A 24,792-nucleotide genomic window follows, 5' to 3' on the forward strand; every position below is an offset into this window, starting at 1 on the left:
AGAATCCCAAGCAGACTCCCCTCTGAGTACAGAGCCTGATTCAGGGCTCCACCCCATGATCCTGAGACCACCACCTTGGCCAAAGTCAAGAGCTGGACACCCAACTGACTGAGCCACCCAGGTGCCCCCAAAGAAATGTATCTTTCTCATATTTTATTGCTTTTTCAACTACTTTATTTTTTTATGTACTAATTATTGTCAAAATGTACCTATAAGCACCAAAACTTAGCTAGCCTTGGCTTTATGACTTTTGATATATAGACATATACTGATACATATTAATATGTACACTGTTGTGCTGATATATTTGGGAAACCTAAAGGAGATGTAATTAATCCTGAAGTGATTTCCCTTTTTTTTTTCTAGATGACAAGAATAGAGATGGTTGCAGCCATGGGGTTGCCTCTTCCACCCTCCCCAAGCCAGTCCATGCGAACTTAGAATCTGAATCCATGACCGTCCAGCATAGCAGCCCTTACTCAAGTCCTTGGTCCATTTTCCAAACCAGATTCCCCCCTTAAGCCCGATTACTCAGAAATTCTGGGGACGTCACTGAGCAGAGATATGGAAGAAAAGGAGGAAAGAAAATCGATGCTTTAATAATCCACCTATCAATCCGTGAAGGTGTGGGAATGTTTTCGTAACATCTGGAAAAGCTCTGAAGGGGTTACTTGATTACCTAGAGTGCTTGATTCAGCAGGGTCTGATCTTTACACAACTCACCACTAACTGAAACCTCCATGTGGCAACTCCATCTACACAATGGGGATTGGCTTATGATTTGCCTCACTCAGTCGCTGTGAGATAATGTATGGAGGAGGCTTGGTCAGTGACTTGTACCTATGTATAGATGCTAAGTTCACTATTTATTTATGAATTCCATAACCTTGCAGCATTTTGGGGGCAGTAACAGAACAGGCACTGTCTTTTTCACTTATTTGATAAACACCTGCTTCTTCCCTCTTTCTGAAATCCCAGTTGAATTACTGTGGGGGCCTTATGTCCTAAGGTGGATGAATTCAATCACAGGTATGGGGTGGGTACAGAGCCACCTGAGTCCCAGGGCAGCATGGGATGAAAGAAGGTTGAACCCAGTGTGTCAGGGAGTCCTGGTAGGAAGCAAGGCTTGCTTCACGGATGCTTCCTGCAGGTCAGTAAGTGCTCGCTGGCTGCATGAGGACCGCCTATTGCCTCCAGGACTACTACCCTGTGCCCACACAGAGTCTGGTGCCTGGAAACCTCCACATGGGGGCTGTGAGCATTCTGCTGGTCAGGTAGTAGTAGAAGGAGCACTGCACCAGGAATCCCGCCACTGGTTTCCGGCTCTGTTTCTTCTATGGCTCAGCCATGGGGACTCTGCACGGTGTACCCGTACCCGTAAGGGGAGAGACGACCTCTTCCAACTGATTCCTCCTGAGCCTCCTTCATCGTCCTGATAACTGGGGAAAGCAATGCCCCCCAACTCTCTCCCCTCAGAGCAGAGGGTGCGCCGTGCGTGAGGGGCTTTTATTACTCAACAGCCCGCCTGCCGACTTCCACCCTTGTCCCCCGCCCCCAGGCCACTCAGTGGCCACAGGGGGTCCCTACAGACGTCACTTCTCCACGCGGTGGGGTCGCAGAGCCACAGTTTCTGGCCTTCGCTGTGAGTAAAGGTTCTCCAGGGGAGACGTCATAACTGACCCGGGCCGCAGACACAGGCCAACTACAGGATTCCTTCTCCGAAGTCCCGTCTACAAAGTTTTGTGCCTCAGCTGGCCCGAGGCGGGGAGGGCCAGGCGGGGGGGGCGAGGGAATCCGAGGGGCTGTGTGGGGTGCCGTCCGGGGAACGCGTCCGGAAGGAGGGAGCCCCCCCCCCGCGTGTCCAGGACGGCGGCCCGGCCCCTCCCCCGGCCTCTCGCGACCTCGGTGTCGGTCACCTGTCGGGGGACGCCTGGGCTCGGGACGGCCCCCCTGGGCGGGCCGGCGGGGCGGCGGGGCGGCGGGGCGGCGGCGGGGCGCGGGGGCCGGGCGGAGGCTCAGCCCGCCCCCCGGGTCCCTGGAGGCTCCGCGGCTGCCGAGCGGGAGGTGGAGCCGGGGCCGCGGCGGCCGCGCAGGAGGGAAAGTTCGGCGGCGGCGGCGGCGGCGGCGGCGGGCGCGGCGGGCGGCCCCTGGGCGCCTCGGGGTGAGTCGGGGCGCCGCGCGGAGGCGTCGGTGGGCTCCCGGGTGCGCGCAGCCCCGCGCCGCCGCCTGGCGCTGCCCCGGGGTGGCGGGTGCGGCGGGGAGACCGTGCGGCGCGGGCCTGCGGGGGCGCCGCGGGGGGCGGCGGGGCCGGGCGAGGGGGCGGGAGGCGCCTTCGCGTGGACGTGCGGGGCGGGGGCGCGCGGGCGGGCGCGGGGGGGGGTCACCGCGGCGGGGCCGCCGCCCCGGGGGCCTTCGGCTGTTGCCCCGCTCCCCGGCACCCGCTGAACAAGTGTCCTCCCACGTGCGCGCGCGACCGCTCTGCCGGCCCCGGGGCAGGATTTCCGCGGCCACGGAGAGAACCGGGAGGCCGGAGGGGGCGTGCCGGGGGCGGGGGCAGGTGCCCGCCGTGGAGCCCGGCCGCGGGCGTGAGTGCGAGGGTCACTGCGACCCGCACGGAGCCACGAGCGTGTGCCCTGCGCGGTCCGCGGGGGGAAGCCTTCGGAGGGCAAGGTCTGGGGCCGAGGGTGTGAAGGGCGGCAGCAGGGGCACGGCGGTGCGAGCCAAGGCCAAGTGGTTTCCGGGGCACTTCCTGCACCTGCGCTGCCGTCAGGGATGCTGAAGTTACCTTCCTACCGATGTGCAGAGAGCGGAGGCAGAGGAAGAGACTCGCACAGCCTTGTGCCTGCTGCCACAGTGAGGCTGGGGGACACCCATGAAGACGAGAGAGCTTATTCGCAAACGCCCCTGTTAGTCTGATTTCCAAGCCTTGGAGTAGTTTTTACCCAGATGTCGTTAGAGAGATCCAGCTGCTAAAGACAGCTCTCTCACATCTTTTTTTTTACTACAAATTTAAATTTAATTCTACGGGATTTCTTGGGGTTTGTTAACATTGTTTATACAGGAAAGTCATAACTGTTGCAGTATCATTTAGCGCTATGAGCTTTAATAAGCCGTGTGCAATGCTGTCAAGTTGCTAATTGGAAGGAGAAAAGTCTTTCAAACTTGGAAATAGAAGCATAAAGGAAAGGAAAAAGCCTTAGTCATAAACAGTGACTCCGACACGTGCAGTTGTGCATAATGGGATATGGGATCCTGTGTAGCCTTCCCAGAGGATGTCAGTTCCTGCAAAGTAAGAGATGGGCCATAAATATTTGATAATTCCTCTGCATTGAATGACCATACTAAACGTTCTGTAAATTATACAGCATTGAAATGCTTTAACTTTGTTCATCTTTGTGTTCCAAATCTCATATGTCTGTGAGCTGTATTAATGCAAAGGAAAATCTCAAACTTTGGGATTCACCAGTTTTCAATGAAGTGAACTTTTGCTTTGCCATCCCAGGGACCTGGGTTCCAAGCAGCCTTTCTTGTTCACTAAATGTATAACCTTGGGCAAGTCCCTTACCCTTTCCCAGCTATGGTTTCCTATTTCAATTTTCAATATCATTTCTTCAATGATATTCCTCACCTTATGGAAGTGTTAGGCAGAATGAACTTATACCAGTGCTTGGAGCACAGTAAGGACTTTGCAAACGTTGTCTCTTGTCTTTGTCTTCCTTTACTTTCAGTAATCCTCAACTCTGGTATATCTCAACATTTTTTTTTTTCAATTTAAAATTCCTTCTGTGCCATTTTATTTTCCATTCATTCATTTATCCAAACTCATTTTTTTGAAGAACCTCAGATGCTGCCATATATATACTGAAAGTGAGGAGCTGACACTTTGAGGGTAGGGGTGGGCAATACTTTAGATTTTCAGGTTTTTCCTGTTGGCAAGAACCCATCACAAGGTCATATGATGGTGAATTGTACTTCCCAGTCGTCATATCATCCTAGCTCTGTCCTTAACGTAACGTGATTACATTGGAAAGAAATAACAGGAAGCTCTGTGAGGGTGCTTATCTCCCCTGTTTTCCCTGTGTCCATGGCCAGCTAGTGCCTAACAGGGTGTAAGGGCTTAATAGATATTTGTTGATTTAAATATAGAATGTAATGAAGTTATTCTTCAGGTCACATCCTTTATATATATTCCTGATGAAAGAACCTTGAGATTCTAAATGATGGCCCTACTACATATTAGGACTAATAGAGGTTATTAAAAAAGCAAAGCTCAGGTACACTTTATTACCTATTGATTTTGCCCTCATGATAAAGCAGTCTTAGAAAATGTATAAAGCCAAGTCCAAGCAGCAGCTTCACCACTAGGGGCCTCCTCTGCATAGTGTATCATTCTGGGCTGGCAGTTATTGCCATTATTCTATCCTTTAAGGTAGCAAAGGAATTAAACTTCTTCGGTTCTTGACATGGAATACTTTATTACAGGGCAAACCTGTGTGAAAGCATTACCAAAGGCCTAAAAATAAATGAAAGCCATCTTAAATGGTGGATTCGGTACCATTTTAGAATAGCTAAAGATTTAAAGGAGATTTAAGTATGTGCTTTTTACTCTGCATATCCTCATATTCAAATATATGATTTTTTGTGTGTGTTTTTTTTAGATTTTATTTATTTATTCATGAGACACACACACAGAGGCAGAGACGTAGGCAGAGGGAGAAGCAGGCTCCATGCAGGGAGCCCGATGTGGGACTTGATCCCCGGACCGCAGGATCACGCCCTGAGCTGAAGGCGGCGCTAAACCGCTGAGCCACCTGGGCTGCCCTCAAATATATGATTTTTAAAAAACTTTCTCAATAAAGCAAATATATGACTTGGTTATAGTATTTTTAAGTTTTTTTTAGGTATGTCTTTTGTGAAACTTTTTATCTTTTAATGTGTTTAGAATTGCTTTATTTCCTAAATAGGTACTCGTAACACTAACTATAATACAAGTTGTTTCTCAAGGAATGTTATCATGTTAGTAGGAGCTTCTGGTGTCTATTTTTCTGTCTTTCTTTCAAAGAGGGCCACGTTAAATTCCAGCTTTAAGAAATATGTTTCATTACATTCCAAGATGCATCATTGAAAGGCATTTTTCTTCTGTGAGTTTTTGAAAGGGCCTCTTATTTCAGAATTCTAATTTGAATGAAGTTATTCATTGAGACTATTGAACAACCCAAAGGTGTGTTGGTGTTTTTGTCAAATGTAATTTGCTATTTGGTAGGAAAAATACTGACAGTTCTGTAAGTACACATTATAATGAAAATATTGCCATATTGTTTGCAAATGAATAAGGGAATATTATATTCCAGGTTTTCTGTGGAATTTAATCATGGTGGCAAACTAAGTACCATCAGTCTTTAAAGTAAAATTAACAACAGTAAGAGAAGAGTTCAAAGCATTGCATTGTAGGTCCGAACTCTTATCAAGGGGTGTCTTCTCTCAGCAGAACACTTCTGAGTTCAAAAAATGATCAGACATCCAATTCTGATTTTCACATAGTCAGATTTTAAAACAAGGCAATTTAGTTTTCACTGTTTTTCTTCTAAGGTCTAGATTTGGACTCTTTAGGGAACCATGTGAGAGGAATAAGTTTTGTGTAAAGGTCATAGATAATTTTTATTATCATTTTTCTTTGATTACGTGAAAGATGTTTAGAGTATTCTTAGGATTCTGAGCATATCAAAAAGTTACACAGATCTGTCTACATAAATTGATGCTTCTCAGAACTGGAAGAGTATTGTTTTCATCCTCACACATCTACCCTGTGAAGGTGTGGCATCCCCCTGTCTGTCCTTCCCAGGCAGATGCTGAGTCTAAGCCACAATGATAGGTATAGAGCTATATCCAGGACGAGGGGTTTTAGTTTGGGCAAGACTTCTGAATTGACCAAAATTATAGATGCTTGAGGAGGCAGGAAATGAATGTCTTTATACCTGGGAGTTATTTTTAGGAGCCTACACTGGGGTGGTGCCTCCTGGAGAGACAGAAATGATAATTGTGTTCTAGAGTGCGCAGTGGAGTGTTTGGAACCTATCACTTAGTGGAATATTACCTTGCCACGCGGATAATTTTTGTTGTTGTTTTTAGACAATGCAAAACATAGCATTTGGTTTTCTGGTGGTCGAATATGATACTTTGTTTCATTATCACACTCAGGGACATCTGAGTTGATGGAAGAAGAGGGAAGCAAGAAGCAGGGAGGGGGTAGATGGGAACTGTCTAGTTATACCCAACAGGAGGGCTTGCCTTATTTTCATGTTCCCACGAGGTACACGGCTGTGCAGCTTAATAGTAAGTGTTGTTCACTGGTGACTTTGGGGTTTACTTATCTACTCTGTTGATGGAATTATTGAAATGATGGTCTTTGACTTACGTTCTGGGTACCCTCCAAACTGACTTTCTACTTCTGTCTCCCATTTGTGAGAGACTTGTTAAAGTTAATGCATCAGTTAATAGATGTAAACAGAGCTGCTGCCGGCCCACAAGGTGCCCCTTTGTGGTGGACCACCCCTGCCAGGGCACATGCCCTGGTAAACAGAGAGGATTGGACTTCTGCCCCACTCACCTCCTGCTGGGCACTCTTGTGTGGCACAATCTATGCAACTGTGTGTGATGCTCTTTTCTGGAGAAGTGGTTAGAACAGTCCCTGGCACATAGTAAATATCACTGTTGGGGGTTATTGTTATTATTTTGGTATGATTGATGGTATTGCTTTCAGGGCAGATCATTTTAGTACCACAATAATCTGGAAATGATGATCCAGTGAATTTAGTGCTTGTAGTAACATTTGCAAAGGTAAGTGATTCATTTCAGGTTTCTTGTCGCACTTCCATTGTAGTTCTCAGGTGATAAAAATGGCCAACACTTAGGGGCACTTACCCACATAGCAGCTGCTCTGCTAAGTGTGGGCCATGAGTCATTCATTTAATCAGTGCAACCTAGGAAGGTTGGAAGGAAGCACACACTATTAGTATCTGCAGTTTACAGAAGAGAAAACTCAGGTTTAGAAGGGTGTTACTTGCCCCAGGTCGGTTTGTAAGTTCTGTGCCTCGGCCTTGAGTTCACATTGGCCATGTCTGGCTCTAGGACTTCAGCTCTTAACCTCTGTGCCATCTTCAAGGATGCGGAGAAAGGGGAGCCCTCTTGCACTATTGGTGGGAATGCGAACTGGTGCAGCCACTCTGGAAAACAGTGTAGAAGTTTCTCAAACAGTTAAAAATAGAGCTACCCTTTGACCCGGCAATCATGCTATAGGTATTTATCCAAAGGTTACAAAAATACAAATTCAAAGGGATACAGGCAACCCAATGTTTATAGCAGCATTATTCACAACAGCCAAATTATGGAAACAGCCCAAGTGTCCCATTGATTGATGAACGGATAAAGAAGATTGTGTGTGTGTGTGTGTGTGTGTGTGTGTATAAAAAAATGGAATATCACTCAACCAAAAAAAGAATGAAATCTTACCATTTGCATTTGCTACGACATGGAATGGATGGATCTAAAGGGTATTATGCTAAGTGAAATAAGTCAGAGAGACAAATGTTATATGATTTCACTCATGTGGAATTTAAGAAACAAAATAAATGAGCAAAGGAAACAAAAGAGGCAAACCAAGAACTGGACTCTGAACTCTAGAGAACACACTGATGGTCACCAGAGGAGGTGAGTGGAGGGATGGGGAAAATAGGTGATGGGGATTAAGGAGGGCACTTGTTATGATGAGCACTGAGTGTTGTATCAAAGTGTTGAGTCACTATGTTGTACACCTGAAAGTAATATTATTCTGTATGTTATCTGGAATTTAAAGAAAAACTAAAAAAAAAAAAAAAAAACAAACCCTCTGTGCTGTCTTTTCTGGCATGAGTACTCACTGCCTTGGCAGTCTGGAAAAATCTTAAGTGTTCCAAGGGTTAACAAAATATGAAAACTTTGATTTTCCTTAGATTGTTGTATTTATATCCATTTCTGGACACGATGGAGCAAGATGACAAATGAATTTTTATCAGGAAGTCTGCTTCAGCATTTTTTATTTATAGATTTTTATGTGTAGCTTTTTCTAGTAGCTCAAAATACAATACAGCATAGTACAACTTATTTCTGTACAACATTTGACTTCTTATCAAGGCACTTTGCAGGCATGTTATAAGCAGAATATATGAATAAAATCAAGTGTTTGGGTTGCAGAATACTTAGGTGTGAAGGCTGAAATCAACCATTCATGCATTCATTCAACACATATTTATTATTCACCCCTTAGATAAAGGCACTCTGCTGGACACTACAAGAATGGCAAGTTGTAGAAGACAACTTCAAAGTGGAGAGGAAAGCATTGGAGCTGGGCAGTCCTGGGGCTTGAATCCCAGCTCCACCACTGGCTCCTGGTCCCATCATTGAACATCTGTAAGGGCTTAGTTTCTTTGTGTGCATAGTGGGGGTAGTAATACCTTAGAGACCGTAGCAAGAATTAAAGGAGCCGTAAAGGGAAAGAACCAAGCTACCAGAGGTAGTAGGTGCTATGGATAGCGGTGCTTTTCTCCTTTTTCCTTCTTTAAAGATTATTTATTTGAAGGGGGTGGGGGGAGAGAGAGAAAAAGAGAGAGAGAGAGGAAGGATAACTCTGAGTCCATGAGCAGGAGGACAGGCAGAGAGAGAGGAAGAGATTCTTCAAGCCTACTCCCCCGCTGAGTGTGGAGCCCGATGTAGAGCTCATCTCATAACCCTGAGATCATGACCTGAAATCAAGAGTCAGACACTTAACTGACTGAGCCACCCAGGCACCCCATTCTCCTCTTTCCTTCTTATCTGTGTCTTCTCATTCTTTTCCTTTCCTCTCCTCTTGTCCATCCCACCCCCACCCTTAGAGGGGGCCATGGTAGACATAAAAATATCTAAAAAGAAAAAAATATCTAAATTTAAGGCAGACTGTGCTGAACTCATTTAAAATGTTACTTTCTGGTTTTCCCTCTTGGGGCCTGGAACAGACCTGGGGTTGGGTGATATGTGAGCTGGTGCCAGTGTAGGGTTCCTATCACATTGGGTTGCTACCCGGGCTGGCCAGAAGAGAATGGATTCCAGGAGACAAAGGTGGCTTGGTGCCCAGGATTGGTGCCTGTACTGTAGAGGTCCAAGGGATGAGCGTGAGGCTCTGTTGGGGAGTAGCTGAGAACTCAGGTCTCCCGAAAATTGGAACAAGCCAGAAATGAAATTGGAGGTGGGCTGAGTAGAAAGGGTTTGGGATCTAGATTGAGAGCAAGGCAAGAACGTGAACAACTTGTTCCTGAGGGGCACAAGTTTGAGTCACGTGGCCCAGGTGTGCTGCCCTAGGCTGGGGTGGTGGGTGGGCTCTGCTGAAGAGCTAGGAGGAGGTCTACAGCCCTGCTGCATCCCCAGGTCGGCACATTCCCTGTTATGTGCTTGTAGTATTTTGGTCTCCTACTGCAGGGTTTTTCCAAAAGCAGTGTATCGTCCTTTAGCAAGGAGCTAAGTCAAAATTAGTAGTTGTTGCCAGTTCCCTGTAGGTCTTCAAAAGGTAGCTGGAATCACAGGATAATAAACCCCCCCCTTTTTTTTTTTTTTTGGTTTCAGTTGGAGGTATGGTTCTACACACCCAGATCTGTTTTCCAGGGAGGCGGGGAGCCAGGTCGTCAGGGCCCAGTATGAAGTCCTGCTGGCATTTTTGTCAGGGGGCTGTGTTGTCAGATCAAGGAATGGTTTTGGAGAGCGTTCCTAGTTTTTATGATAATGAGCCACCTTGTTTGGTGTCCAGGGTAGGTGCTGTGTGCGGTAGGGAGGGAATGCGGATTTTACAAAATCATTACAGTTTGGGATGGTCTACTTCAGCCAGGGAGCAGGAGGCCTGGACTCATTATTTATTATGCATTGGCACACAGGCATAAGCCAGCCCTTCTGTGAATAAGCAAACAGAACCTGACCAGGGGCAAGAGAAGCTTGATTCAGGGTTTTTAAAAAATGCAAAGCGTTTAAAAACAGTATCGAATTGGGGAACAGTTTGCTCAAAGCAAGTTACTGCAATTTTCAGAAGCCCATTTTATAGAATTAGCAGAGTGTATTGAAACGAACAAGCCGACTAGAAAAACAAGAGCTTAGTGGGAAGAAGAGGAGTCCTTGAAATGAAGTCCAAGTTAGTTCAAATGGTTCTTGGGAAGATTAGGGGAATGAAGGTGTGCACTGAGCACTGTAAATGAGAAAGTACAGGGAACAGTGAACTGAATGAAGAAGCAGCACCTGGGTGAATGGGGTTGGCAGTTGGAGTCCTTTACCCAGATTCACAGCCCCACTCTTTCTTCACTGCGTGATCTTGGGCAAGTTCCTTAATTCCTTAGATGCCTATCTTCTCATTTATAAAATGAGGGTAATAGTTCTTGTAGTATCGGACATCTGGTGATTGATTCAGATAACCTATGTACACTGCTTAGTGCATGGTAAATAATGTGTATCAGCTGTTATTACTACAAAGGCACACAGGAAGGAAGCATGGAAGAGAAAACAAGGACCAATGGGCATTTGAAAGACTAGGAGGAGCATTCAGTATTCACCCTGGACCTTGAATTTTCTAATTCTATTCTTGGATAGTTTTAATGTCTTAAGTTCTAGATGATTATAACCATATAGGTCTTGAATACCCACTGTGTATATGTCACTATGATACGAATCTTGGGTATGGACACTAATCCCAGAAAACCTCCTTTGGTATGCTCATGTAACTCACAGTTGTTTTTTTTTTTTTTTAAGATTCTATTTATTTATTCATAAGACACACACAGAGAGAGGCAGAGACACAGGCAGAGAGAGGAGCAGGTTCCCTGCGGGGAGTCTGATGTGGGACTCGATCCCAGGACCCTGGGATCATGCCCTGAGCTGAAGGCAGAGGCTCAACCACTGAGCCCCCAGGTGTCCCATAACTAAAAGTTTTAGACCAACAGGAGCAAGGTGGTGATTGAGACTTTCTATTAAATAATGAATTCCTACTATCCCTTGGCTACTTTGATTAGCTGTCCAAAGGAGAGTAGCTATCCTTTTCTTATTTTCCATCTATTCTATATACACATGGATAGGAAATGAGTACTACTTCTTGAGCCACCAAAGATGAAAGTAACACAAAATACCCAGGGTATTGTGGATATCTTATTTGCATAGAAGTAAGACTTATTTAAATACACTTGTGGCTACATAATAAAGAACCTAGGGAGGAGACTTGTGGTTTTTTTTTTTTTTGGGTGGGGGAAATTTCTTTTTTTTTGGGGGGGGGGCGATTTCTTTGGATGTACCTATGACCTGCAAGCTGTGGCTTCCATATAAAGCATGTTCTTTGGTGGGGGTTCCTTTGTTTTTTCACTAAACTCATGGCATAGATTACTGGGCCTGAATAACAGGAGTGAGGTCAGTTTGAAGAGTGTGTGTGCATGTTTATGTATCTGTCCTCCAAATGGAGGTGTTGACAAGTTGCTACAGAAGGAGACTAGATTGGTGGAGAAAGGATTCCAGAGCTGACTCGTCTTGGCTATGAACACATCTTAATCCTTAAAGTAAGAATTTAATCATTGAATCTCAGGGGCCATTTGAATGCAAGGCAATGAAATTTATGGACTGTAAATGGATTCATCAATCCAAATGGTGGTCGAAGTGAGAATCTGAGCATAAAACCAGTAACTCTGTTGCATCAAGTAAGCTGATTCAATATCTTGGGTCTTGAGTTGTCTCAAAAGTGGTTTTTCTTTGTAGAGTATATTGTTCACTTAAGTAATTAAAAATCTTGAGGACGTTTTTCGTGAGTATCCTTGGGAATACAGGAAAATTTATTCAGCTTCACTGGAATTATCTTTTTGTCTTCCTCTGAGAATGAGTCTGGGCTAATACCTGAGTCATTATTAGTGTGGATAACAGGCCCTGAGAATACTTCTTTTGACCCTTTATGCAAGGCAGGTGTCTTCAGGTTCATGTTCTGGGGGAAATAAAGTAGGAGTAGTTGTAGGAACTATAAGCTTTTTGGATTCTCTCCCATTCAAGACAGTGGCCTCAGGGACTGACTGTAGAAATGATTTGCTCACTGACTACCTGGACTGTGCTTTCTTTTCCATTCTTTCAAGATGGTGAATTTTATTGATGGCCAAAGGGTGACCAGTGAGTACTTCTACTTTTCACTGGGATGAGGCAGGTGGAAAGTGGTTGTTGCTCCTTTATGGAACTTTCTGTTTTCTGGAAAACATGAGGAGATGTTTTTTGGCTTGTGAAGATGATTTGGCTTAGGGTGAAGATGCATGGGAGGCACTTTGCTTCTCTAGATTCCTTTTCCTGGTCTTCATAAGTGACTGTTTGATTTTTCTTGGGGCAAAAGTCATGCCAGTGGGAAATGGACAGTATTCCTGCTGCTCCTAATCAGTTAGGAATGAGGCTCAGAGAATGAATGGAGAAGCTTTGAATAAAGCTGGCCATGTTCATTTAATTTATCCAGGTGAACTAGAAATATTTCAAATGGCAATACGGCATACCTGAAAGGGACATGTGCGCCCTGGAGGATTTGTAGATTTCATTTAATAGTCTTGTTCATGACTTGCTGGAGTTAGAAGTCATTGGTTGACAAAAATACATCAACAGAAACAATGCCATCTCTGAGATCATTTGGTCTAACATCAGTATTTTGTAGAAATAATAGCATGTTGGAGATCATTTAGACTACAGGGACCAGGCATTACATAGTGGTGAGCATGGTAGTTGCTTCTGTGCCCTCCTTGGATGAGTCTGTAGACTCCTGCAACATAGGGATAGTAGTTTACAGTTTTTCAATATATTCCAAGGAGTATGTAGCTTAGTGTGTAGGCACAGTAGGTTCTCTGTGACTATACATGAAATGAACAGATGCAGCAATTTAGAAGTTAACAGAGTTCGTAAGTAATGGTTTCACAAATGGGCAAGTTGCCTTCTAGGATCTCTATATTTGCATGCAAAGCTGACCTTGGAGAAACCAATAGATAACCCACCCTTGGAAATCTCTTACTATAATTTGCAGTTTGAGGCACCTGGGTGGCTCGGTGGTTGAGCGTCTACCTTTGGCTTAGGTTGTGATCCTGGGGTCCTGGGATCAAGAGCTGCATTAGGCATCCTGCAGGGAGCCTGCTTCTCTCTCTGCCTATGTCTCTGCCCCTCTCTCTGTGACTCTCATGAATAAATAAATAAAATTAAAAAAATAAATATAATCTGCAGTTCATAAGTATGCCTGTTTTTTTTTTTTTTTAGTATGCCTGTTTTTAACTGTATTCCTGCATACTGTTTGCTTACTGTTTTCTTAAAAACCACCTACTAACAAATTATGTATTCATAATCTTGCAGCAGGCTGGGAGGATTTAATAGTCAGGAAAGCTTCCAACACATTAAGTGTTCTTGAATGTAATAAAAAGGAGGACTAATTATCTAACTGAAAAGATTATAACAGAGATGTTGGACATCTTGACTCAGTGGGATTTTTGATGGCAGCAGGAGTGGTTAGGAAAAGACAGCTTTGAGAAACAGCAAAGATATGAGTTTTTTGAACCGAGTTATTTTATTAAATTTATGGTGTGGGTGTACCTATGAGCAAGAGGACAGGACTAAATAATGCATAGAGTGTCAGGGGTTAGAGTGGTAATTTGAAAGTACGTGGCTGGTGTTCACAGTTGGAGCCTGTGAGATTTTACATTTAATGATTATACCTTTCCTGGAGCCATCTGTCTCTCTTTAATAAGCAATATTCCTTATCAGACCTGATTTGTGTACATTGATTACACCATTATACTTGTTAAATATTAAAGCATTTTCCCCCTTGTGTGAAGTCTAATTAGGCAAAATGTTCAGTGCAAGCCTGGCATTATCATTCAGAATCACAGCCTGGTCATTACCTATAACATATCTCAGATTCCTGATCATTTGTCTTTTTCCCCCCGTTCTATCAGAGTCCAGTGTACCAAATATAGTGCCTAAAAGTTTGATGAGGGCTTCAGCACTGTTGGGGTCTTAAGAAGAGTCATGCAACAAAGATTATGAAACCTTTTAAAAATGAGTGGAAAAATTTATTATCTGTAGTTTGCATTTTGCATGAATCAGGCTTCTGAACACATATATCTGATAAAATTAATTTTACTAGATTAAAGAATCTTAAAATAGCTCTAAAGAATAAAAATGCAAGTTACAACAATGTTTGGAAGAAGGGAAAGCCAGTTAGTAAGTAGTTGCATTTTATACACACTACTGATAAAAAGAATTTTAGATATCAAGCCACTATCACCTGAAGGTCCATGTTGTGATCCATTTATCATCTTTTTCAACTTGTTTCTTCTGTACAGCCTGTTTCAAAAATTTATTTGCATCATTCATTTAATAGCAAGCATTTAATTAGTTTGGGTCCCAAAATAAGATTATTAATCACTCTGATATCTTTAATAAGGTATCTCATATCATTTTGTAGGCAACAACTGTAATGGATGCTATCTTTTTTTTCCCCAAGGTATTCATAGTACTTTCTCATTTATTTAAATTTCTAAAAAAATCTGCAGTCTACTATGAGTATGCACAAAAACACAGGAACACACTTATTCACAGGTGTGATCTGGGGCTGATGGGCATCCCAGTTAGGATGGATCCACCAGTTTATTGCTTGTTTTTCTTAGGGAAAAAAAACTTTCAAACCATAAGTTTAATGTGATGTATGTTATCAGGCTAATAGGTTTTTCCCTTTCAGTAGTCCCAGAAGCTCATGTTGGGGATTTTGAAAGTACCTTTATCCCTTTACAATCATAAATAGCAGGGGCATTGCTTTCTATTGATGCATTGTGGAAAGCAGTCTGAATACCTCAATTCATTTTGAGTGGTTTTTGAATATAGTCAAATCAAAATGACATTTGGCTCTGGATTAGAATATGGATATAAAGATCAAAGGATGGAAAGAACTTAGAGATTTTCTGGTCTAATTTCTCTACTCCCTGATTGGGGAAGCTGGAGCTTCAAGAGGCCAAGTGGCTCAGCCAAGTTCACACAGGTGTTAGCAGCAAGACCTGGAGCTCTGGTGTTCCACTAGGCTTTCTCTTTGGGAGGGTTGGAGACCCTTGGCAGATGATGGCCCGTGGACCATTTCCTATTTGCCAGGCCCTTTGCAGGTGTAGGTGCCCTTGCCTGGATAGGTTAGAGAAGGTCTGAAGGAGAGATTGCTGCTTTACAACCAGCTGAAGACAGGGAGACTGTAATCTGAATCTCTCTGGGGTACAGAAGAACTTACATTGTACATTTGCTAATTGGCATATTGCTAGAAACTGAGAACTCAGGGCCAATGCCTGCCTTTGAGAATTCCCAGCCTCAGCAGGGAATCAGGCAGGATGGCAGACAGCTGTCACAGCTGTCCCGGGATAGCCAGGGGAAGGTTGGCTGCCCCTGGGCAGACTGGGGCTCAGCCGGAGAGTCACATCCTCTGCTTCCAACGCCCAGAGCCTGCATTGGCCACTGTCAGGCCCTGAGTAGGTCATCTAACCACTGTGCCCCAAAGTAGAGGTGGACCCAGCAGGCACACACAGGGGTTAATTTACCTTGACAAATAATTATGGTGATGGTTTTTTAAAAAATTTTTATTTATTTATGATAGTCACACAGAGAGAGAGAGAGATTGAGAGAGAGGCAGAGACATAGGCAGAGGGAGAAGTAGGCTCCATGCACCGGGAGCCCAACGTGGGATTCGATCCGGGGTCTCCAGGATCGCGCCCTGGGTCAAAGGCAGGTGCTAAACCGCTGCACCACCCAGGGATCCCTATGGTGATGGTTAATGACAAGCATGGAGGTTAAGCCTATGCATGTTTGGGTTAGACTAGCTGCCACACACTAGTGGTGATTAAGAAAGTTACTTTACCACACTGGGCCTCACTTGTTTTGTCTGTAACAGAGGAGTGATAGCGAACATTTATATTGTACTCACTATGTGACAGCTGCTGTCTCAGGGCTTTGGGAATATTAACTCCTGTAATCCTCAGAACAATGCCACAAGGTGGGAACTACCCTTACTCCCACTTTACAGATGAGGAGACTGAGGCCTAAAGAAGTTCAGTGTACTGCTCAACGTTACACAGCTCTTAAGGGTTAGAGCTGGGGTTTGAATCCTGGTGTCTGTTGCTTTTTATCACTTTCTTATGCTGCCCCTCTGGGGTGAAGGTTATTGTGAGGATCAAGTAGAGTAAGCATACAAGAAATATTGTTAGTTATAATAAAGCTAATGTTGTCTTAATAACAACAACAATAAAATCTGCATGATCAGCACCTTCTTTTCTCATAGACCAGCTCCAGAGAAGCCAGGTCATAATCAGGAAAGTTGCTTCGGCTATTATGAAGGTGATGTGGATGGAGAATCCAGAAGACTTTATAAAATGTCACTGCTCAATGTCAGTGTAGCCGAGGTGGAGTCTGCCAGTGGGGTTAACTTGCTTGAATTTCTGGCCAGTACTCTGTCTCAGCTTCGAGGGCTTGCAGACTTCTGCCACATATAGCTCTGAGGTGCCGGTGAGCAACTCTGTAATATTGCTCCCTTCCTGTCATCGAGACAATGAAGTAGATTAGATACCCTAAGGGCCTTGTCTATGCTGCAGAACTGACCACCCTCCTAGAAGTCACTAAGAACAGCACCCTGATCCTCGGAGGAAATCCTTCACCCACTTGTAGAAGTCATTTTTTGACCAGCTTCCTCTCTTTTGTGTTGAGATTACAGCCTGCCTCTCAGAGTGTAGTCTTATTTCCAAATTACTTTGCTATGGATTTTAGATATTATTTTGTTTATGTTCTTTTGTTTACTTTTTTACATTCACCAGTTATAAATAAATATATGTATATGTGATGTGTGTGTACATTTTAACTTACAATAGTAAAGTGAATAACTACCTGGATAAGCATCTAGAACATTTCCTTTGAAGCCCCTGACATGTGCTTGCTGGTCATATTTCCTTCCTTCATCCTGCTCCCACACCCACTCCATGGGTAACTGCTCTTCCAAATGTTGTATTGTTTCCTTGCTTTTCTTTAGTTTTACCACAAATGTGCATCCCCATGTAATGTATCAGTTTTGTCATAGGCAGTTGAGTTGGAAAGTTTGACTAAGGCCTCAAGGTATACTAGATAGAAGTTACTAAAATAAGTTGTGAGAAAGAGCAAAATAGGCATTTTCAAAGGAAATATCTGAACACCAGGTTCACAGCTCTTGAAAATCTTCTTCACTCTGAGGGTATAAAAAGCATCGATATAGGATTCGTAAGGGGATTTATTTGGAGAAGCTGCTGCTGTGAGTTTGCCTCATTCCTTTTCCTGGAAGAAGTATGAGGTGGGGGTGCTGCCTGGAGAGAGGTCACCTGGGGCTCCAGGAGCACAGTGGACTGGCTCCGACTCTGGTGAGATGTTTTCCTGTTGTGACTGAGTGGGGAGCAGCTGCGACAGGGCTGCTCCCACTGCCAAGTTTGTTGGAGCAATTGTGCATGGCTTCCCATGGACCAGATGTGGCCCCTGCAGGGATGGAGAGCCAGCCTGGAACAGTCCCACCTCTGCCCAAGTGGCACAGTCAGCAGAAAGATTATAAAGTGAATTTCAGTGGCTGTGTGGAGGTGGCAAACGGACTTGAATGCACCACTCACACGGATTTTGAGGGGAGCCCCTGGAGAACTCACAAAATACCCACAAGGGACAGGGAGTTGGGTTTAAGTACCTACTGGTTCAGAGAACGTGAAGCCCTCTGTCCTGGTGAGGAGTACCTTTGCCTGCACATAAGTGAAAGAACAATGTTAACACAAAATAGAAGTTTATTTCTCTCTTACATAGAATAAGTCAGGAAATAGGCATTTCACGGATGGGATGGTGGCTCCACACAGTTATCAGGAACAAGCTGCCTATGGCCCTGAATGTGGTCCTCATGCTCACAGTCAGGGAGAGCTGCTCAAGCTCCAGGCATCATGTCATGTTCCAGGCAGGTGGAGGAAAGGAAGGACAGAGGAAAGGTCTGCCTCATCTCTTTTAAGGATTCTTTCAAGAGTACACCACCACCATTTTTGCTTGTCTCATTAGCCTGAATTCTGAGTGAAGCCAGGGAATCCACGTTTGTTGTGGGGCAGCGGTGGGGCAGCTTGAGGCTGGGATTCTTGTTGTAAAGAGGAAGGGGCTACTGGATGCTGGGAGGCAGCCTCTTTTACTCCATTTCATCCAGTCAAGTGATCTTCCTCCTCATATTCCAGGCCTGGAGGGGAGAGTTACAGCAGCTAGCAAGTGGGGCAGCAAGTGGGTAGAAAAGATAGAGGCTGGCAGCTGCCGATAGATTCTGAGTGTATGGGGTGGAGCAAGAAGTCTTTTTTTTTTTTTTTTTTTTAGGACTTTGTTACCTGTAAGTGGCAGAGGATTATGGGGACTTCTAGAATTTTCCTTGAGTAGCAAAGGGAAAATATACCTTCAAATACTATGTATTTCAACTTGGTGAAGTCTTCATTTTTTAAAGAGGTTTTATTTATTTATTTATTTTTAAATATTTTATTTATTCATGAGAGACACAGAGAGAGAGGCAGAGACATAGGCAGAAGGAGAAGCAGGCTCCGTGCAGGGAGCCCGATATGGGACTCGATCCTAAAACCTTGGGATCATGCCCTGAGCCGAAGGCAGACACTCAACCGCTGAACCACCCAGGTGTCCCAGGTGATGTCTTTATTGTACATAACCACTATGCCATTTCCTAAAAAGTTAAGAATCGGCCTTTAAAAATCACTTAATAGGGGATCCCTGGGTGGCGCAGCGGTTTAGCGCCTGCCTTTGGCCCAGGGCGCGATCCTGGAGACCCGGGATCGAATCCCACGTCGGGCTCCCAGCATGGAGCCTGCTTGTGTCTTTGCCTCTCTCTCTCTCTCTCTCTCTCTGTCTGTGTGTGACTATCATAAATAAATAAAAAAAAATCACTTAATACCCAGACCATGTTTAAATTTTTCTTATTTTGTAACTGTGTGTGGTGATAGATGTTAACCGGGCTTTTGTGGTGATCATTTTGCGATATATACAAATATAGAATTAATTACATTATACAACTGAAACTAATATAATGTTATATGTCAATTATACCTTAAAATGTGTACTCTAACCTAGTAAGTCTTTTTGTGAGGATTTATTCTAAGGAAAGCATCAGACTAGTATCTAAAGATATAGGTGAAGGAGGGGAGGTGATGGGGATTAAGGAGGGCACTTGTGATGAGCACGAGGTGTGGTATAGAAGTGTTGAATCACAATATTGTCCACCTGAAGCTAATATTACACTGCATGGTCACTAACTGGAATTTAAATAAGTCAAAAAATATATATGTAGGCAAATCATGTTCATTGAAACTGTATCCATAGGAAAAAATTCTAAATATCATAGTACCATGATATGGTACCATGGTTAAAACATGGACCTCCAGGGGATCCCTGGGTGGCTAGGCGGTTTAGCGCCTGCCTTTGGCCCAGGGCGCAATCCTGGAGTCCCGGGATCGAGTCCTACGTCGGGCTCCCGGCATGAAGCCTGCTTCTCCCTCCTTCTGTGTCTCTGCCTCTCTCTCTCTTTCTCTCTCTGTGTATCATAAATAAATAAATCTTTAAAAAAAAAACATGGACCTCCAGATAAAGGAATTATTATAAGCCTTTAAAAATGATGATTTAGATGGTTAGTGATGTGAAAACATGATTAAAGTATATTGATGACTGAAAAAAATGAATTTTCCTTATCTCAAAAAATATCTTTTTGTTTGTTTGAATCTCAGTTGCAAAAGCTGAGCATGTGTGTAGGTGTATTTCAGGTGTGTGGGAAAGCACACACAGATTGGTGTGAGGTGTCCATCTGTCAGCAGAAGGACCTAAACCTCTCAGCACACACAGTTGTTTGGGCATTGTTTCTTTTACCGTTAGATGAAAATTATTTTTTAGGAATTGTGGAGAAAGGAGGCTAGTGATAATCCATATTGATATAAAACTTCATGTGTCACCCAGCTGCTGAGTCCTAAATCAGAAAGCTTGAGACAGTAGAGTTTGACTTGGTCGTTATCCCAGGCAGGGAACTGATTTGTTCTTAATAATGAAAAGTACAGGTCTTTTTTTTTTTTTTTTTTTAAGTACAGGTCTTTGAAGTGAGAAATAATAGAATCTATTTTATGCTTAAATAGAATTTCACATTGATCATTTGTGGGCTTCGGATGTGATCTTATAATGGTAATGTACCATAAGGAGTGTGTTCCAAGTTGATGAGTGCTTTATAAAATTGTGTATTTAGAATACATGGATGGGATTTGTTTTAATTTAAGTCAAATTTACTGGACACTTTCCACATAAAGCACTGCCCCATAAAACAAAAGAAATAGAAAACGATGGGTTTGATAGGATCGTACTGCCTGTTCTTCCCAATTCTGTCCAGATGTTCTACTTTTTGTTGAATTCTGTGGTTGATCCTCAGAATCTCTTTCACTGCTATCCCATTTCCCAATATGTCAAAGGTGGTTAAGAAGTATAATCGTTTTAAAATACAGGTACTTCACTTTTTAGTTATTTATATTTTATCCTGTTAATACTTCCAAAATGAATTTGAGATGTTTACATGTTCTACTTTTGGAAAGAGCATGTTAACAACAACAACAAATCCAGTATCATCAAAGTTACGTCACGAAACTTTTCTTCGTAGGATGCAGTAATGCAGGGGTTGTGTAGTAGCATTCCATACAGCCAGGTAGTGTATTTGGAAGTGACATAATTTATAAAGAGCCACATATGTAACTTTTATGCCACTTGACCTATTGCCAAAAGTAAAGTGTCTGTGAATACTTGTTATTTGGTATCTATTGTAAGCTCTTGAACCTTGACATTATTTGTGTTGTTTATTCTTTTAACACATGCTCATTGGGCCTTTGCTTTGTGCCCTGCATGGTACTAACCCCGGGGGAAAGCCACAGGAAGACACAGCTGCTTTTTATTATAATTTCAGGGTTGGGGAAATTTAATATCTAAATGAAAGGTCAATTACTAGCAAGTCAGAATTTGTATTCATGCTCTGGTTTTCAAGAGATGGTACTTGAACACAGCAACTAATTCTGGTAGGTGTTTTATGGCAGCTGATAAATAGAGTTAACTATAATAGACAATTATTGATATTAAACTGGTGTATCCTGTAAAAACTCTTAAAAACTTTCTACATTTTATTTCAGGAAATTAAAAATAGTGTTTTTAAGTGCAGATTTTTCTTGTTAGCTCATATCCCTCAGAGACAGCAGGAGGAATACAATTAGCCATTGTATTAGTTTATTTGAAAACATGCCATTTTTAGCACATTTTTGGAAAAAAGGGAGATCTCATTAAAGCTAGATTGGTCCAGATTGCAATGTTAGCTTACATTACCTGATTCTCTTAACTTGGAAGATTTAGAATTGATTGTAAGAAAGAGTTGGCAAATGACACTTTTTAGAAGAAACCACCTTGTTTTCTGCGTTCAATCAATGCCTTATGGAGATCAAAACTCTAATGCCATACAGAACTGAAATGCCAAAGGTAGAGCTGCAGCATGTCTTGACAACTTGGTTATTATTTGATTCAACCTTTTAATTTATTTTCTAAACTATTCACCATGGCAGCAATTTAAAAGAGATTCTTTTTTTTTTTTTTAAAGATTTTATTTATTTATTCATGAGAGAAACAGAGAGAGAGAGGCAGAGACACAGGCAGAGGGAGAAGCAGGCTCCATGCAGGGAGCCCAACGTGGGACTCCATCCTGGGACTCCAGGATCATGCCCTGGGTGGAAGACGGTGCTAAACCGCTGTGCCACCCGGGGCTGCCCAAAAAAGAGATTCTTTTTTTTTTTTTTTTCCAAAAAGAGATTATTAATATGAAATTGCAGAGGATGCTGACAAGTAAATATCTGTTGTGTGTTGATCAAGAATTAAAGCCTAAGCAGGAGCTTTTTTTTTTTAAACTGGTAAAATATACATAAAAATTTACCATCATAACCATTAAGCTTATTTTCATTACAGGTTATTTTGAGGCCCTGTGTTCTAGCTAGCCTGATGGAATTTCTTTTCTTTTTTTTTTTTAAGATAGATTGATTATTTATTTATTTATTTATTTATTTATTTATGATAGACATAGAGGGAGAGGCAGAGACACACAGGAGGAGGGAGAAGCAGGCTCCATGCCAAGAGCCCAACGCGGGACTCGATCCCAGGACTCCAGGATTGCGCCCTGGGCCAAAGGTAGGCGCTAAACCGCTCAGCCACCCAGGGATCTCCCGCCTGATGGAATTTCTGACAGAAAGGTGGCATCACAGATTCCCTGGCCTTACATTGTAAAATGGTGTGTCACAAACCGTCATCTTTAGAGAGCTGACAGTTCCCTTTCTTTAAGGGAGGTCTTCTCTTTCCCCACACACCAGTCCCAGAGTGAACCTGTGGCAAGGCTAGTTCCCTGATGTTTCCGCGTGCTCTCTGCTCCTCCTCCCAGGGGTATCTGTTCAAATTTCCCCCAAGCTCCAGAGCATGCCTGGTGTCATGAATATGCAGGAGGTCAGGCTCTGGTCTGCGTGTGATGCATGAGGGCTGCTTTCATCTGGCTTGAGGACTGAGGTTCCTGGTTAGCAAGGAAATTCTGGCAAGTGGCAGTTGGGTCTGATTTGCAGGTTGATTACAGAATGATGGAACATAAGAATTTCCGCTTATAAATACATACCAGCAATTCAAAGGACACACTGCTGTAGGAATACAGTCAGAGGGATGATCAGAGACTGAGTGCTCTGCAACCATGTGAACAGTCACCCTTCCTCAGGAGTCACTGGATGGGTCAGGGAGGGACAGCTGCCAGGTGGACGCATGTCCAGGGCTCTGCACACAAGGACAGACAGGCAGTCGGCTTAGAGCACTGACCTAGTTATTCCCTCCTGTGGGTCCTTGTGCATTTTACTTTTTGCTCATCCCCATCCCCCTCATTTTTTATTGGGTAACGTCCATTCAGAATAGCAACCCACTTCAACATTGTGATTCTAGTCTCAGCGTGGATATAATATGAGGTTAACAATGCAGGATGTTTCCAGTCATCTGGTATAAGCAGTTTCTCTATTAGTGATTTGATTGAAGTCCTCTGCTTTGCAAATTCTCCTTGTGCCCGTGTTTTCAGACCACTGTGCAGCCTGGCGGGGCTGTGCTGGGGGCCACATGGACTGGTAGCTCTGTCCGGGCTTCCTCATAATCCTTTGCTTGGTTTGGAGCATTCAGCTCTGGGAATGGTGACAGTGTAGGTCTAAAGAGGGGAGTGTGGTGAGCTTCAGTGTGATCTTGACTTTGCATTCCTCAAGGAAGGGGCTTTCTGCTCTTCTGTGGCTGATGCACATGAGAGGCATGATTACAGGCCGGGGGTGGGGGGGAGGTCTCTGCATATTCGTGGTCTCCCTCAGGAGGGTTTGGAAGGGTGCACCTAGATGGTGTCCAGGCTGGTAGGCTTCACTGGCACCCCCACACAAGGATCCCTCCTCTACACACAGGGGATGGCAGTGACGTCAGCACCCCACTCTGCTCGTGTCATCTGAGCTCCCCCCAGGGAGCTGAAGGGTGTCAGGGGGGTGGAAATGACACCTCCTCCCAGAATGGGGGTGCTTTTCTGGTACAGAACATTGGGGACTTTTTTGTGGGACGTGGGCAGCTCTTTCTCTTCACTGCTATGGTGTGCCTCTCAGAAGGCGGCCCAGGAGACCCTCCAGGCCCTGGGCACTGTGGGATCACCTTTCTCTTTGTGGTCAAGGCATGAGGCAAGGAAGGGGGAAGGTGTTCCTGTCACATTCTTGGGTGTGTGTCCTGGCCTCCTGCAGCAGGCTGTTCCGGGCTAGGTGGCTGTGAAGAAACAGTGCTAGCTTGAAGAGAAAGGAAACGAGAACCCATCAGTTTGGCTTGGTAAGGCCCTATGCTCTCCAAGGTGAAAGGAACCTGTATCTCGTGCAGCTAGCTGGCCCTGTGGGACCACCACCCTCAGCCACCCTGGGTTGTCTGGTCTGTTTGAATACTTCTGGGAACAGCAAGCCCCTGCTCTGCAGGGCAGTCCATTCTGAATGTGGGTGGCACAACTAGAAAGTTTTCCATGTGTTTTCTACAGTTTCTACCCTTTGGTCCTAAATTCTGCCCCTTAGAGGCATGAAGAACAATGGATAGGAATGGGTGCCAGTTTGCACATAAGCATGGTCTGGAAATATGCACCCAATGACAAGTGACAAGCCAGCAAGCTGTTGACACACATGAATCAATGAGCAGAGACTCCTGTTCACCTCCATGTGTTATTTTGTGTTGTTATGGGTTTAACATGCCCAAAGGCTTCTGGGTGTGTGCATTCATTTTCAAAAGATATAACTTTTCTTCATTGTGCCAGTGGTACATTTCAGCTCACACTTAGTTGAGTCCCATAGGTCAAATTTAACTGGCTTGTACGGTGATGGAAACAGACATTGGGATATTTTGTGAAAAGGAATAGAGGAAACTTGTGTTAATTGCCTTGGGGAAATATACTCCATTTAAAAAAGCAAAGGAGCAGTTAAAAATGTTTCCTTGGTAAACTCATGTAGTAACACGACATTTGTAACCCATCAGTCCTTCGAAGACTGGCAACTTGTTTAAAGGACAATTTTATGTTAATCTTTTATTTCACCTTCTTGAAAGGCCCAGGCTACAGGTCAGTCATGTCTCCTGGGATCAAGGAGAGGGTTAATT

General features: G+C 43.9%; 1 protein-coding gene across 17 annotated transcripts in view; it reads left to right on the forward strand.

Annotated features, from left to right (window-relative positions):
• Nucleotides 1-1,574: 1,574 nt before the first annotated feature.
• Nucleotides 1,575-24,792, forward strand: part of CSGALNACT1 (chondroitin sulfate N-acetylgalactosaminyltransferase 1) — a 327,875-nt gene continuing 304,657 nt past the window's right edge. For 9 of the 17 annotated variants that reach the window (XM_072776722.1, XM_072776717.1, XM_072776725.1 and 6 more), the window contains exons 1-3: nt 6,782-7,707; nt 8,303-8,445; nt 22,190-22,299. The gene's annotated coding sequence lies outside the window, so the exon portion shown is untranslated. Of the gene's footprint in view, nt 1,643-2,054; nt 2,162-6,781; nt 7,708-8,302; nt 8,446-22,189; nt 22,300-24,792 lie in introns of those variants that run through there. The other 8 variants (XM_072776723.1, XM_072776719.1, XM_072776735.1 and 5 more) reach the window with 4 other exon arrangements.

This window comes from Canis lupus, chromosome 15 (assembly GCF_048164855.1).
Source record: "Canis lupus baileyi chromosome 15, mCanLup2.hap1, whole genome shotgun sequence".
Lineage (NCBI taxonomy): Eukaryota > Metazoa > Chordata > Mammalia > Carnivora > Canidae > Canis > Canis lupus.